This window comes from Suricata suricatta, chromosome 4, assembly GCF_006229205.1.
Source record: "Suricata suricatta isolate VVHF042 chromosome 4, meerkat_22Aug2017_6uvM2_HiC, whole genome shotgun sequence".
Classification (NCBI taxonomy): Eukaryota; Metazoa; Chordata; class Mammalia; order Carnivora; family Herpestidae; genus Suricata; species Suricata suricatta.
This window is the reverse complement of record NC_043703.1, coordinates 157,879,084-157,892,523: the sequence shown is the minus strand read 5'-3', so window position 1 is coordinate 157,892,523 and position 13,440 is coordinate 157,879,084. Positions and strand designations below refer to the sequence as shown.

Sequence of the window (13,440 nt, the reverse complement as noted above, 5' to 3'; positions counted from 1 at the left end):
CCTGAAGTCCTAGCCACTGTTCTCGGCAGCAGAGCCACAACGAAAAGTAACACGACGAAAGTCCGGCCGTGCAGAGCTTACATCCGAGAACACGGCATCAGGAGACCAACCTTCTCGGGCCTGGAGAACACGACGTCAGAGAAGAGGCTGCCCGAGTCCCAGACCTTTCTTACTGTTTTCTGCATATGTCAGAATACAGAACGTAAAAGAATGCAGCCACAAATTCTTGCCTATTTGTAGACCTTGCCTTCTATTTAAAAAAAAAAACGTTTATTTTTGACAAAGAGAGAGCGCACGTAAGTGTGCGAGCAGGGGAGAGGCGGGGGGGGGGGGGAGAGAAGATCCAAAGTGGGCTCTGTGCTGACCGCAGCAAGCCCAACGCGGGGCTCGAATTCCCAAATCGTGGCATCATGACCTGAGCCAAAGCTGGACACTTAACCAACTGAGCCGCCCAGGCGCCCCAACTTGCCTTCTATTTTTAATGAGAAAACAAAACACACCAAAAGCATCAGAGCGGGCCGTGGGCCTAACTGAAGAAAGCGCCGTGTGACTTCAGCAGTCAGCGTCCTCAGAAGCTAGGACCCGTCCCTGGCTGAGGACGCTCTATTCCATCACCACCACCTACGTGACCACGCCAACGGGACACTGGGGTACTCCTTCTGCTTCCAACTCCATCGTGCCCAAAATAAGTATGGGAAAGAGATCAAGGCAGTAAGCCCCAAGATGACGAAACAGCCAGAGAGCTAGGAGACAAGACTTCCGGTCAGTATCGGATTCAAGCAGAGTGACCAGCATCTGAATAGGAAGCTGTCATTTCTTTTCAAGAAAGTGGGCACGCCAGACATGCACCTATATGAGCAAAACTAAATACATCTGACATATTAGCATGATAAGGCACACGTCACATGCGCATCAAGTAGTTCCCCGTGAAAATGACATGCATTCTCTCTCCAGAACTGACATTAACTTCTGAAAACGAGACGGGATGCTCAGATTACCTCCCGAGGGCTGCACCTTAATGCTTTCGATAAGTCTGCCATGTCGGAACCAAATGAGTTGTCAGCGAAAATGGAAACAGAGAGGATTTCCACCGTTGGGGAAATGCCTCAGATACTGGGCTGCTGCCTGAAAGTGTTGAGACAAACAGGAAGCCCACGTTTCCCCTTCGTGAAGATGCAAACAACCTGGTTATATTAGAACACAACATTTGATTAGCCAGCCGCCTGACCGCCGTCTCTCCTTCCTAGTTCACGGTTATAATACGTAACTGAACACCTCAAGCAGCAAACCATGCCTCATAAAACAATTTCATGCATAAGATGAAGTTCAATTATGACAGATTTGCTGTGAACTGGGTTGGAAAGGAAACTCACCCGCGCCCCGAAAAGGGGGCATCTGCTCTGTGTCCCTCTCCTTTTGTTCACTGGGAAAAGGTAACGAAAATACACAGGCTTTGGATCTAAGTCTTACACCAACTCTAAGTGCCTCATATTTTTTTCCTCATAAAATCAGGCCTTTCATTTTTCCTAAGATACATACCCTTCTAGATCTTAGAGGCTTAGCTCTATCTTTAAAACGCTTTTCTTGGAGAACAAAATTAAGCATATGTCCCATTTGCGTGACTATGAATGAAGACATCTAAAAAATACGCATCTTGGATCTGAAAACTGAACTCAGTTTACAATGAACTGTTTTTCCTACAAATGTGTCTTTTTCTCCTTGCACTTTCCCCCACATCCCAACAGCCTTTCCCATGCTCTCAGGCACAGACATTTTCGGCTGCTGTCCGGTATCCCACCAATTCCTCTGCCTCGCTCACGTGCCTTTCTTCCAAGATCTGGCTCTTTCCCTACATCCTAAAAACGCGCCTTCTCTGCGCCTGCGTGATGACACAACTCCTGAACTCTCTTCTGAGCCTGCTCGGACCCTCGGCCTGCAGAACATTTCTCTGTGGGCGTTCCCACACTAAGAGCCCCCAGATCACCGCGTCACCCACCGCACCGCCCTGTCCTGCCCCCACCCACAGGCGGCCCTGCCCACGATCTGCTCACCATCCAGCCCTCGGACGCACATCTGAGGCGATTCCCAGCTCTTTCTCATGAGGCGGCTGCTAGGCCCTCTTGCCCATTCTGGACTTGCTGTCTGTATTTTCAAAATCGTTTCCCCTCTCTCACTCCATCCGTTGCGCGTAGCATTTCTGAAGTTCAGTTTCACTGATGTTACCTCCTCTGTGCAGATCGGGCTCTAACATCAAGCAGGGAAGGCTAAATGGAGTACAATCAGAACTAAAAACGTGAAGAGCCCTTCGGGATGTCCTTCAGGAAGTGAAGGAGTGCGTTGCTCTCGGGGTCGGAATGGGGCAGACACGACGGGTGCCTCGCAGCTAGGGGCTTGTCGTGCCAGAATACCCCTCGTGCTCAGGGCCAGGAGCACATGCGGCGTGGCGGCGCCGTGAGACCCAGGGAGACGCCTTCCGCAGAAATGACAGATTCAAGCAGCCTCTGCCTCACGGCTTCCTCATCTCAGCCACGCAGCACGGAACGTCACACACTACCGCCTTCTCCCGAGACTGTCCCAGGACTAGCGCCTCCCTCGAGCACGGGGCAGACGGGAGCTAACTGGTCACACGCAGCGGGCCCCTCGGGAACTGGGGCTGCCTCGTCTTAGCTGAGACAGGCTCCTGCGCCTGCCGCTCGGTCCGGGACGCGTGCACAGGACCACCCGGAACTGACGCTGCGCGCTCCGTCACACGAGGCCTCGGCACCCGGCAGGGCTTCCACCTGCATTCACGTGAGCAGAGTGAACCTAACGATGGCACTGTGCTCTAAACCTGACCAACGGCCACTAGGATATTCCCAAATGCAAAGAAAATATAACAAAATATGAGCAAGAATGTCTGACTAGTGAGACTCTGGTTTTTTTTTCCCCACTTTTCTGACACTTCAACATTTTAAAAAACAACTATGTATTATTTTTCATATTCACACAAGAAAACCCACTTTTTACTACTCTCCGGGAGTCTATATTGACATGGGGAAAAAGCAAGATGTGAGACCACAGAAACAAAGTTTCAGATTAAAACAGAGAAAGATTCAATAAAATGTTAAGGTGCTTGTGTGTGGGTGGTGGAAAGGTGTTTGAGTTTTCTACTTATCTTTATTTGTCACTTTCTTGTCTCTTAATTTTTTTAAAGTTTATTTTTGAGAGTGAGGAGGGGAGGGGCAGAAAGCGAAGGAGACGGAATCCAAAGCAGGCTCCGCGCTGTCAGCAGCACAGAGCCCGATGTGGGCTCCGATTCAGTGAGGTCACGACCAGAGCCGACGTCAGATGCGCAACTGACTGAGCCACCCACACACCCCTAACTGCCATTTTCTATAAGAAGCACACTTTGATGATACAATGGGAGGGAGGGATGGACTTTAAAATCGGAGTTCTTATTTTAGCAACCAGAGTTCTTATTTCCACCACTTTCTGTTTCAGTAACAGCAACACTAATGGCATTCCACTGCTCTTTCTCAACCTGCGTTTTATGTGATCTGTACCAGACTGAATGATACCAAGTTGTACTCCTGAACTGTTTTCCTAGTCCATACTTTGGGCTTTGTCACAAACTCTCTCAGTATATCTGTTTTGCTCAAAGCGGATTCCTTCCAAAATGCAACAGAAAGGCCCATGTCCACGTGACCCCAACACTCGCCGGCCCTGGGCTCCTGGAGCCCCGCTGCTGTGGGAAACTATGGCCGTGACCATCAGCTGACCATCCGTGACGTGCCCAGCGCCGCCACGAGTGACGTGACAAATCTACTCCACATCACCGCCTTCCCTCACTCCCCTTCCGTGGTTCAAGAAACTAAGGCTCAGACAGGGTAACTCCCTCAAGGTCACAACAGTTTTAAGTGACAAAGCTGGTATTCGGACTCAGGTTAGACTAATTATAAAATCTAAGTTCTTTCTACTCTGCACTTGGACTGAAGAAATGCCGTGTAGATCCAGGTCTGCCCACCAACTTGGCATCTGACCTTGAACAAAGAACTTGATTCCTCAGCTATAAATTAAGGAGATAAACTAAGGAGTTGGACTAGAGGACCCCCAAGCTCCCTTCCTTCTCCAGCGTGATCTGTGCTTCAAAAGTTCCCCTCTCCTTTACAGCACACTGAGAATTCCCTTAGTGAGGAAACAGCTCAGCAACTACGCTTCCAGTTTATGCTCGGTCTTGTACATCCTCTGGATGCTAGCAAATTCCCCAGGGGGACAGTTTTCTCTGCACCTGGCACTACCTCCCTAAACCCACAGAATATGTTGCTACTGGCAATCTGAAACAGGAATTTCTAACAAAACCACTTCTGCCACAGTGTCTAACAGCTCTCTCCTTAAGTGAGCATTTTAGGTGAAAATGTGATCTGCCACTTCTAGGACTACACTTGGACACTAGTATATTCGAGGCCATTTCACCGCGTGCCAGTTGGCCAGGCAGTGCTCACCTCTGGGGAATCTCCAAATATCGCATCGGTGGGCACAAAAGGGCTTTCAGCACTGGCTGTGGACTGAAATGGATCAACTGGACCAATCATGGTCTGGATTCAAACCCACGCCTTAGACAGGAGGCCGCCTTGCACTTTCAGCCAACTCCTACCTCCAAGCGTGGTACGCACAGCAAGAACAAAGGCACTGCCTCCAACCTTTAAAGCAGGTAGTCTTCCTTACCCGGATGAAATGCCAACTTTTGCACAGATTTCAAAAAGTCCAACAAAAGCTAAAAGCCCGACTTTCATAGTTTCCTTCTGTATTCTTCTTGGAAAGAGTTTATCATCTTAACAGCATCACCACTAAATCTTTCGGACAAGGTATTACTTTTGTAAACCTGTCAGCACCCCCAAATACTAAGGTTGCATCGCTCCAAGATGTTCTGACCCGGCGGATTAGGACGTATTGTCAGAGCAGAGGAACTGATCCTTATCCGACTGCACAAAAATTATACTCCGGCACTTAGAAGCTACGTTCTCCACTTTTTAATCCAACAGTGGTGGCAGAACAAGGCAAGTGGGAACTTGGAACTTGGCAGAGTAGCTAAAAGTGGGCACTGCCAGCCAGCCGTTGTGGAAGCTGACAGGCCTCCCCCGAGACTCTCCAAATCTCAGTCATCGATCCGGGTACTCGCCTACATCTGAGTTTTATCAATTTCTCAACATACGTTCACTGGAGGCCGACCGTGTTAACAGGCACTGCTTCAAGTGCTGGTGTGTAACAGTGAAAAGGCCAAAACGTGTCCCTGAAACCCACGCTTTTTATATGAGGAGGAGGAAAGACATACGTAATTATTTTAAGTCGGTAAGTAAGTGTCGGGGAAATGTCCTGCGTTCAGGGAAAACTAAGCAGAGCCTAAAGCAGGGCCAGCACACGTTTTGTGGCCCGGTACATATCACGGGGCTCGTGGGCCATGCGGCCTCTGTGTCAAGCACTCAGCTCTGCTGGTTCCATCCAAAAGACGAACACCTACGCCAGTGGGTGCGCTGTGTTCGAGCGAATCTATTTACAGAAACAGGACCCTGGTCTCGAGTGTGCCCCACGAGCGGATCTGATTCTGGCTTCCTGGAATCTATTTTACAACTCCATAAATGGACAGCTGGCTGCAATGCAAACTACTGTCTACCGACCGGCACGTGCTCAGGTCCTGGGCCGAGAACCCTCCACACCTGACCGATCCGACCGCATCCATTTCCACACACCCAGTAATAATCCAACATAACTTTATTCCATGTAATTCTGTGCTTTTTTTAGACTCTTCCTTTGATCTGGTATAACTTGTCCGGTTCCCTCACTTAACACACTAAGGAAACATTTTAACACATTTATTTGACATCTACATGAGAGTCATGACTTCACCTTTTCCTGAAAGGTCTTTTAAATTTCAGAGGCCTCATCAGGAAGCGCGATGGACTCACCTGACCGCCAGGCACACCCCACCCCACTGCACCTCATGTGGGCTCCCTAGGGCCGATCACAGCTCCCCCCTTGGCCCCCAGAGGCGAAGCTCAGTGCGGGGGGCGGTGGGGGGAGCAGCAGAACTGGTTTCCTAATTTTGATTTTGTGTCTAGTAATTTCATGTGTTGGTTTTGGTTCATTCACCCCCTTCGGTGGCAGCAATGGCTGGGGATTTGGTGACCTCTGTGAACAGATTAATGGGTGATAGAGATCCATTCTCCGATGGGTGAGAGAAAGCGGAGACTCGAGTTTTAGCCTTTTTCCTGCATGTAGGGCATTTTAAGTTATGAAAGGGGTTACACCAAGCAAAGCAATAAGCCTTTGAAAGGTTTTAAGCTGGAGAGTGCTATAGTCCAGTTTATATTTGTTTCCTTTTTCTTTTTATACCTTAAATCACCCTGACTGCTCTACGGAAAACGGGCTACAAGAGAGATAAGCGACAAAGAAGAGCAGTTAAGAGGCAGTTCTGGCAATCAGCAATCTGGATGAGGCGTGGAGCTGGAGCGCTGGCAAGCGGCTGGGTGTGAAGCCCGGGAATGGAGGGTGTTACCCCCCGGCAGGCGGGGTGGAGAGGGCCAGGGAAGGATGGCTCCTGGCCCCTGTGCTCTGGGCCTCAGTAACGGGGTGAACGGGGCCTCCTCTGCGGAGCAGGACCACCTGGCAGTGGGGGGCAGGGGTGAGGAGCGGGGATTGAGAATCCCACCGTGGGCCCATCCAATATGTGGGCCTAGTAGGGCTCCGGGGGGAGAACGCAAGCAGGTTCCAGGGTACTTGGCTGCAGCTCAGAGCAGGAAGGACTCAGACGGAAATCTGGAAGTGATGGGCACACAGGTGTCACAGAGAGCCTAGGGACACATGAGCCCCTTAGGGCTCATAAACAGAAGCGACAAGGACTAAACTCCTGGGTTCACTAAGATATGAAGGTCAGGAGGACAGAGGAGGGGCCCAGGCCCTGACCGCACACAGAAGGAACACCCAAAGAAGCATGGTGTCCCAGAGCCAAGGCTGTGTTCCAAAGACAACTGGTCGGCGGGGCCATGTGCTAGTTAGAGGTTAAGGTAAGCGATCTGGGTACGATGCACGTTAGGGAAGCCCGGGCACCTGACGGCTCGGGCGGCTGGCTTTCCGGGAAAAGCAGCTCTCTCTTGGCTGGCCCAGAGTCACTCCACCGTTCGCTTTGTTTCTAGAGACCATGGAACAAATCCGCCATTCACCATTCTGCCCCAAGATGTGGGCTGTGATCACGAGACAAAAAGAAGACCAAGTCTTCAACCCTAAACTTTAAGAGTAAAACAGGAAGAGAACATCTATATGGAAAGGAGACATAACAGGGGGCCTGGTGGCTCAGTCGGTTAAGCGTCTGACTTCGGCTCAGGTCATGATCTCACTATTTGTGGGTTCAAGCCCCGCATCAAGCTCTGCTGACAGCTCAGAGCCTGAAGACTGCTTTGGATTCTATGTCGCCCTCTCTCTCTGTTTCTCCCCACTCGTACTCTCTCTCTCTCTCTCTCTCAAAAAAAACCCAAACATTAAAAAAAAAAGACAGAAAGGAGACATAAAACACTGATATAAAACGCAGACTGATGAGTGGGGCCTGACCCCCTGACCACCTCCACCCCCCTCCTCACCCCGGGGTGTGTTCAGTCCTCTGTGGCCGCACCACCACCCTCTCCTTCACAGCACTTAGCGTTTGTTTACCGTCACCGTCCTGTCCCCTGGATGGTGAGCTCACAAAGACAGGGTAGGGAGACGGCCTCGCTCACCGACACATTCCTGGCCCCAAGCACGTGCTCAATGCACCCTTGCTGAATAAACAGAACCCCTGGTCGTCTCCTCTGTTTACTTTGATCAAACAGGAAATGACAAAAATACTAACAGTCAAAAGAGCAAAGGGTCACGCATCTAAGACTTTGAGGCCCTTACTTTTTGGACATGGTCAAACCCAATGTAAAATAACTTATTTACAGTTTAGACAGCCGACTGTCTTCTTAAGAGGTGAAGGCAAGGAGTAACTGCATGAAAGCCCTCTGTGGCTGCGCTCCGGAAGTCTTCCGGGGAATGAGGCCAACGCCCCCAGAGCAGAAATATCTGCAGTGCTGGACTGACAAAAAGATGCCTTCAGAAACAGACGAACGGTCCAATTCGCCACCGACAGAGCAGGCAAAATTTTCTGCAACTAAATTTCTTTGTTTTGGTCACAAAAGTCCATCGAGAACAAAACACTGCCGAGATCATGATACTCATTTTTAATTCTTTACCAGAGCAGCAACCCAGGGTGCCCAAATTCAAGCACCCACAGAGTGACTCCAAATTTCTCATGCACTTCCTAAAACAGACTTCTAGACGAGAGGAGCGGTTTCAAAAGCGCCACCCTGACCGCCCCCCGCAAACCACGCGGCCCTTCCTGCCAGGGCCTCTCTGAGGGCGGCACACCAGGAGGCGGGACGAGCGAGCCCAGGGCCGGCACCGGAGGCCCTTGGCTGAGACAGACCGCTGCGCTTCGGTGAGCGAGAACTCCCTGGAGCGAAGAGCCGCCCCTTCATCAGTCTGAGCCTTTCACTGCATTTCCCGACATTCGGCTGCTGAGGCAGCGTCTGCGTTTCCTCCGCTTTACGTGACTTTGCGAGGATGTGCGTGCGCGGTTACACTCAAGCGAAGCAAGCACTCTTGGGCGTTTGTGATTCTTAACACCCAGTTCTCTCCCTTTGCAAAGACAGAGTTTTGTGGGCTTATCCAGGGCTATTTCTCAGCAAAAACAGAAGTGTTAGTGCAGGTTAAGGATGATCCTTTGCGGTTTCACTCTGCCCCATTTTCAGGTAACCAGGCTCCAAAAATACTTTCCAAATTGAAAACATAATTTTAAGTTCAACAGTGAGTGTTAAAATATTTAATGTTTGGTTGATTTTTTACAGACAGTGAAAACATTTCCACAAAGACAACAGAGTTACCTTTTTCCCTAAGGACAGATGGGCATGGAGAGGGGCACTGGTAGGGAAGAGCACTGGAAACCAACTTGGTAAACTATTAACAAAGAATAAATAAAATTAAAATTAAAATACCTAACCACCAATACTGACCGCTGGGTTCAGTGATATTGCATGTAATCTTTACAGTGGCTTAAATCTGTATGTTTTAAAAAGTACACCTTTAACTGACTTTCATTCTTCTAAGTCAACTAGCTTCCTACCCAAATAATCGTGTGTTCGCCCCTTACCTTTTCCCTCCAGATCCCACATCTGTATATACGTTATCGAGCTCCCGATAATCGACTACTCGGGCGCGAGGGGCTGCAGGAGCTCTGACGGCCTGGCAGCTTGGAACTCAGGGTGGTTTCCAGCAGAAACAGTACCCGCACTGGCCAGGTCTCGGGCCGGGTGCCACAGGAGACTCGGATTCCCTCTAGCGTCTACACCGGGGCCAAAGGCTTAATTATAAAGCACTACCCGAAGATTAAATTCCACTTCAGGGGAAAACCAAACCTGAAAAACTCTTCCTGGCATTAGTCTCAGGAGCTGCAGTGGAATTAGACCCTGGAATGTAAAAGGCAAGCAAGCACGCACGCAAACTAATACTCCCTGACCTCTGAGAGGGACAGAAAGGGGACACGGAGCACACGGCGAAGCGCTCCAGGAGCCGCCTGGCCATCAAGGACGAGTCCCTCGGGGGCTCTGCACGTTGCATGGCGTCCACCTCGTGGACTGCGTTTGATCCATAAAGATTCCAAGTATTCAAGAAAGATGGCATCCGATGGAAGCGCAAAACTTCACAAGCAAAAGAACATTAGCCTGTCTTCCTTCTTAGTGCGGGCCCACGGAGGGGGGGGGGCAGGGAAGAGCGTGCATACCTGATTTATAAGATGTTCATGCAAACCACAATCCAAACTGCCTAAGTTCAGCGTGAGTCATATGTGAAAACCACACTTCCCGGTTTTATAGGCCTCAAGCAGGCTGTTGTGGCAAATATCAGCTTGGGAAGTGTGATAAGATCTTCTGAGAAATGGCAGGCTTGCAGAGCCCTGGGCTCCCTCCCTGCCCGGACGGAGTCTTCCAAGCGAAGACGCGGGCGCCGCACAGCCCCACGCAGCGCAGGCCAGAAAGGCAGCCGGGAGGGAGCTCCGGGCCCAAGTCGCAGCACAGAGCTTAGCTGGGCAAGGACGTGCGCCCGCCGTCACTGCAGTCGCCCCGAGCGGCCATGGCTTCTGTCACCTGTGCGTTACTAGCTCTTAGAAGAGAGGCTGACATTCGTCCCGAAGGCAGCTTCCCACCCCCTCGCTAGCCCCTGGCCCTCAGGCTTATTAAAGTCCCTGCGACTCGGGACAGAAACGCCCACCCCAAGAAAGAGACGCAGAGAGAAGCGAGTCACGGGTCTCCCACAGTTCTCAGATACAAATGTCACCTACCAGGCAATGCGAGATGGTGGATGTAAAGGGGCAAGTCGGGGGCGGGGGGACAGCGATGGTGAAACAGGTGACAGGGACTGAGGTGCACTTGTGATGCACACGGAGTGCGATGTGCACACCTGCCGAGTCACTGTACTCCACACCTGAAACTAACGTTAACGCGTGTTAACTGCACTGCAATTAAAATCAAAGGAAACTGACGGAGACAACTACAAATGTAGGCAATTTCCATGCCTTGGAATTACGACTTCTGAAGTGAACTGAAGAAACCATACACATTTTTATATAAAATATGACTTCACACCAATAACATCATAACAGTAACCCATCTCAATATTACCAGCATTTACACAAAGGGCGAGTGGGTGGTTTTTATTTCTTATACTTTGTAAAACACTTGGAATAAAGAGAAACATGAATTAATTGTGTGTCTGACATAAAAAGCAGTGTGCTTGTTCCTTTTAAAGATCACTTTATAAAATACAGAACATGATACCAAAGGGAAAATAACGTTTTTAAGTTTACTTCCAGAGACAGAGAAAGAGCGTGCGCGTGCACGAGCAGGTAAGGGGCAGACACGGGAGAGAGAGAGAGCCCCAAGCAGGCCCTGCACCGTCAGCGCAGCCGACGCTGGGGCTCGGGCTCACGAACCACGGATCACGACCGGAGCCAAGTCCAAGAGTCAGACGCTGAACAGACTGAGCCGCCCAGGTGCCCCCAAAGGGAGAGTCATCTTTAACGCTCCCCAGCCCCTCCCCCTCGCCCAGGCACTCACCCAAGCAGAAACGGCTGCCGGCCTTGGCCTTCCCCCCCTTCCTCCCCGCTCCCATCAGCTGCCAAGTGCTCCCTCCCAATTCTCCCCACTGCCCCCCGGCTGCGCAGACTGGGAAGGTGGCCTCACGGTGCAAGCGCTCAGGACCCCTCCTGCGTCTACACTGTGGGGCTCTGCAGCCTGCAGCTCCTTCTCCGCTCAGCAGGCCTCCTGACAGCCATCTGGGCCCCGTCTTAGCCCTCCATCCCCCCCACTGGTTGAGTCTCCATAGAGGTGACACGGGACAGCCTCTCCTCCACAGGACATCAACACGGAACGGTACGGGCGAGCGCTGAAGGCCAACACACAGGAAGCCAGAGCGACCTCTCAGGACGAGAAATTTTAGGGGGTGAGCTGATGGGCTCAGTCTCGGGGAGACGCGTCGTGCAGGACAGAGGCAACTCCCTACCAGCCCGCTTCAGCACACGCCTCTGGGACACGCCAACTGGCAATGCAAGGACAACTCAGCTCTGAAATGACCGCCTGCCTGCCCAGACTTTTCTCAGATCCCAGAACCCGAAAGGCCCCTGAGAAGGGAAGCGGAGCGCAGGACACACGGCCCTGTCGGCTCTCCTGCACGTGGCTGTGGTGTCGTCCTGCCAGATCCTGCCCAAGCCCCGTCCTAGCGGCGGCCGAGAGAACCTCCCAGATGTACGTCTGACCGCATCGCTCCCCCTTCGGCGCCTGTCTGGACTCCCTGCCTGCGTGTGCACCAGGCTAGGAGACGCCTGGCCTAGAGACCTCCGGCCCCGGCCCTTGAGCCCGCCCCGCTCTCTAGGCCACGTGGGGGCCTTTCTCCCTGACTTCTGCACACCATTCCTTCTACTTCCAAATCGCTCTTGCAGTCTGCAGCCCACGCTCTACATCCCACGGATGTAACCACCCCCCAGATCCACCCTGGGAAGTCCGCCCCGTGGGCAGGTCTGAGTCCCCCCTGTGGGTGGCACACCTCCCCTGGCGAGTGCCCTGGTGCGCCCTGCTTCCTCCCCTTAGAGCAGTCCTCCCCCGCCTGCCTCTCTTCAGTCCCCGCCCGTGGGCTGCTTCACGGAAGGGACAGCGCTCCACACGCAGCGATGCTGCCGATGTCACAGCGGGCCTTACGCACAGCAGACGCAACCGACAAATGTACCCCCGACACTCGGAGACAAGGAAAGAGGGATGAAGTGACAGGAGTACAGAAGCAGCGTCTGAGCGGCCAGGGAGAAGGGACCAAGGACAACTTAGGAAAGTCCGCTGCTGGAAGGGCCTCTGTGTCACTAATAACCAAGCGCCTTCCACAACTTGCCGGTTTCCTGGAACCATGGAAAGTCAACATCTGCCAGAGCACCTTTTTGGGGGAAATACACACACCGTTAAGCTATTTCAAAAGAACCACGTTAAATACGAAGAAGTCTCCCAAACTCCCAGCAGTTACAGGGGTCACCTCCCTAAAGTCTTGCTCGGGAACACTCCTCACTCCTCCCGTCCTCTGCCCAAATCTCAGGAAGGGAGCTGTTTGCCGGCCCGGCCGTAAGGTGATCGAGTGCCAGCTCAGTACTACTCGGTTTTCTGCTCACGAGACCCTACTTCCCCACACCTCTTTCTCACTGTCATCTGAAAGTAAAGCGAGGGAAGCTTCCGTCACATGCAAGAGGGGGATTCTTTAACATTTATTTATTTTTGAGAGATAGAGAAAGAGAGCGCATGAGCAGGGGAGGGGCAGAGAGAGGGACACACAGAATCCGAAGCAGGCTCCACGCTCTGAACTATTAGCACAGAGCCCCATTCGGGGCTCAAACCCACAAACCATGAGATCACGACCTGAGCCGAAGTTGAATGCTCAACCAACCGAGCCACCCAGGCGCCGAAAGAAGAATTCTTGAAGGAAGAGCAGCAGGCCCGCGCCGCCTGTGCGCCAGCACGAGCAGGCCCACCTGAGATGCTTTCTTAGGCGTAACTTGTTTGTAAGAGAAACGACGACATGACTTAAGAGCACCAGGCCGCCGGCTCAGAATCAGGCCTCCTGAACGCTAACAGCTCAAAGCTCGGGATTCCGAAATACTTGGGGAAAAACTCCAAATGTAAATCTGAAGAACGAAGACTACCTCCTAATGTCTATTGTAACGGGACAGGACGCCGTATCCCATGGAACAACAGGAAGGCGCTCCTTCCCTGGCTCCAGGAAGCAGAGCGAAGCTACCGGTGCACCCGCGATCCTTCATTTAGGCCGCCGCAGGCAGACCCGAGGGCCCCCAGGGCCTCCAGTTTA

General features: G+C 51.9%; 1 protein-coding gene across 2 annotated transcripts in view; it reads right to left on the bottom strand.

The window, feature by feature from the left end:
• The window catches only part of NOL10 (nucleolar protein 10), a 79,646-nt gene that overhangs the window by 35,506 nt on the left and 30,700 nt on the right, over positions 1–13,440 (bottom strand). The window lies entirely within an intron of this gene.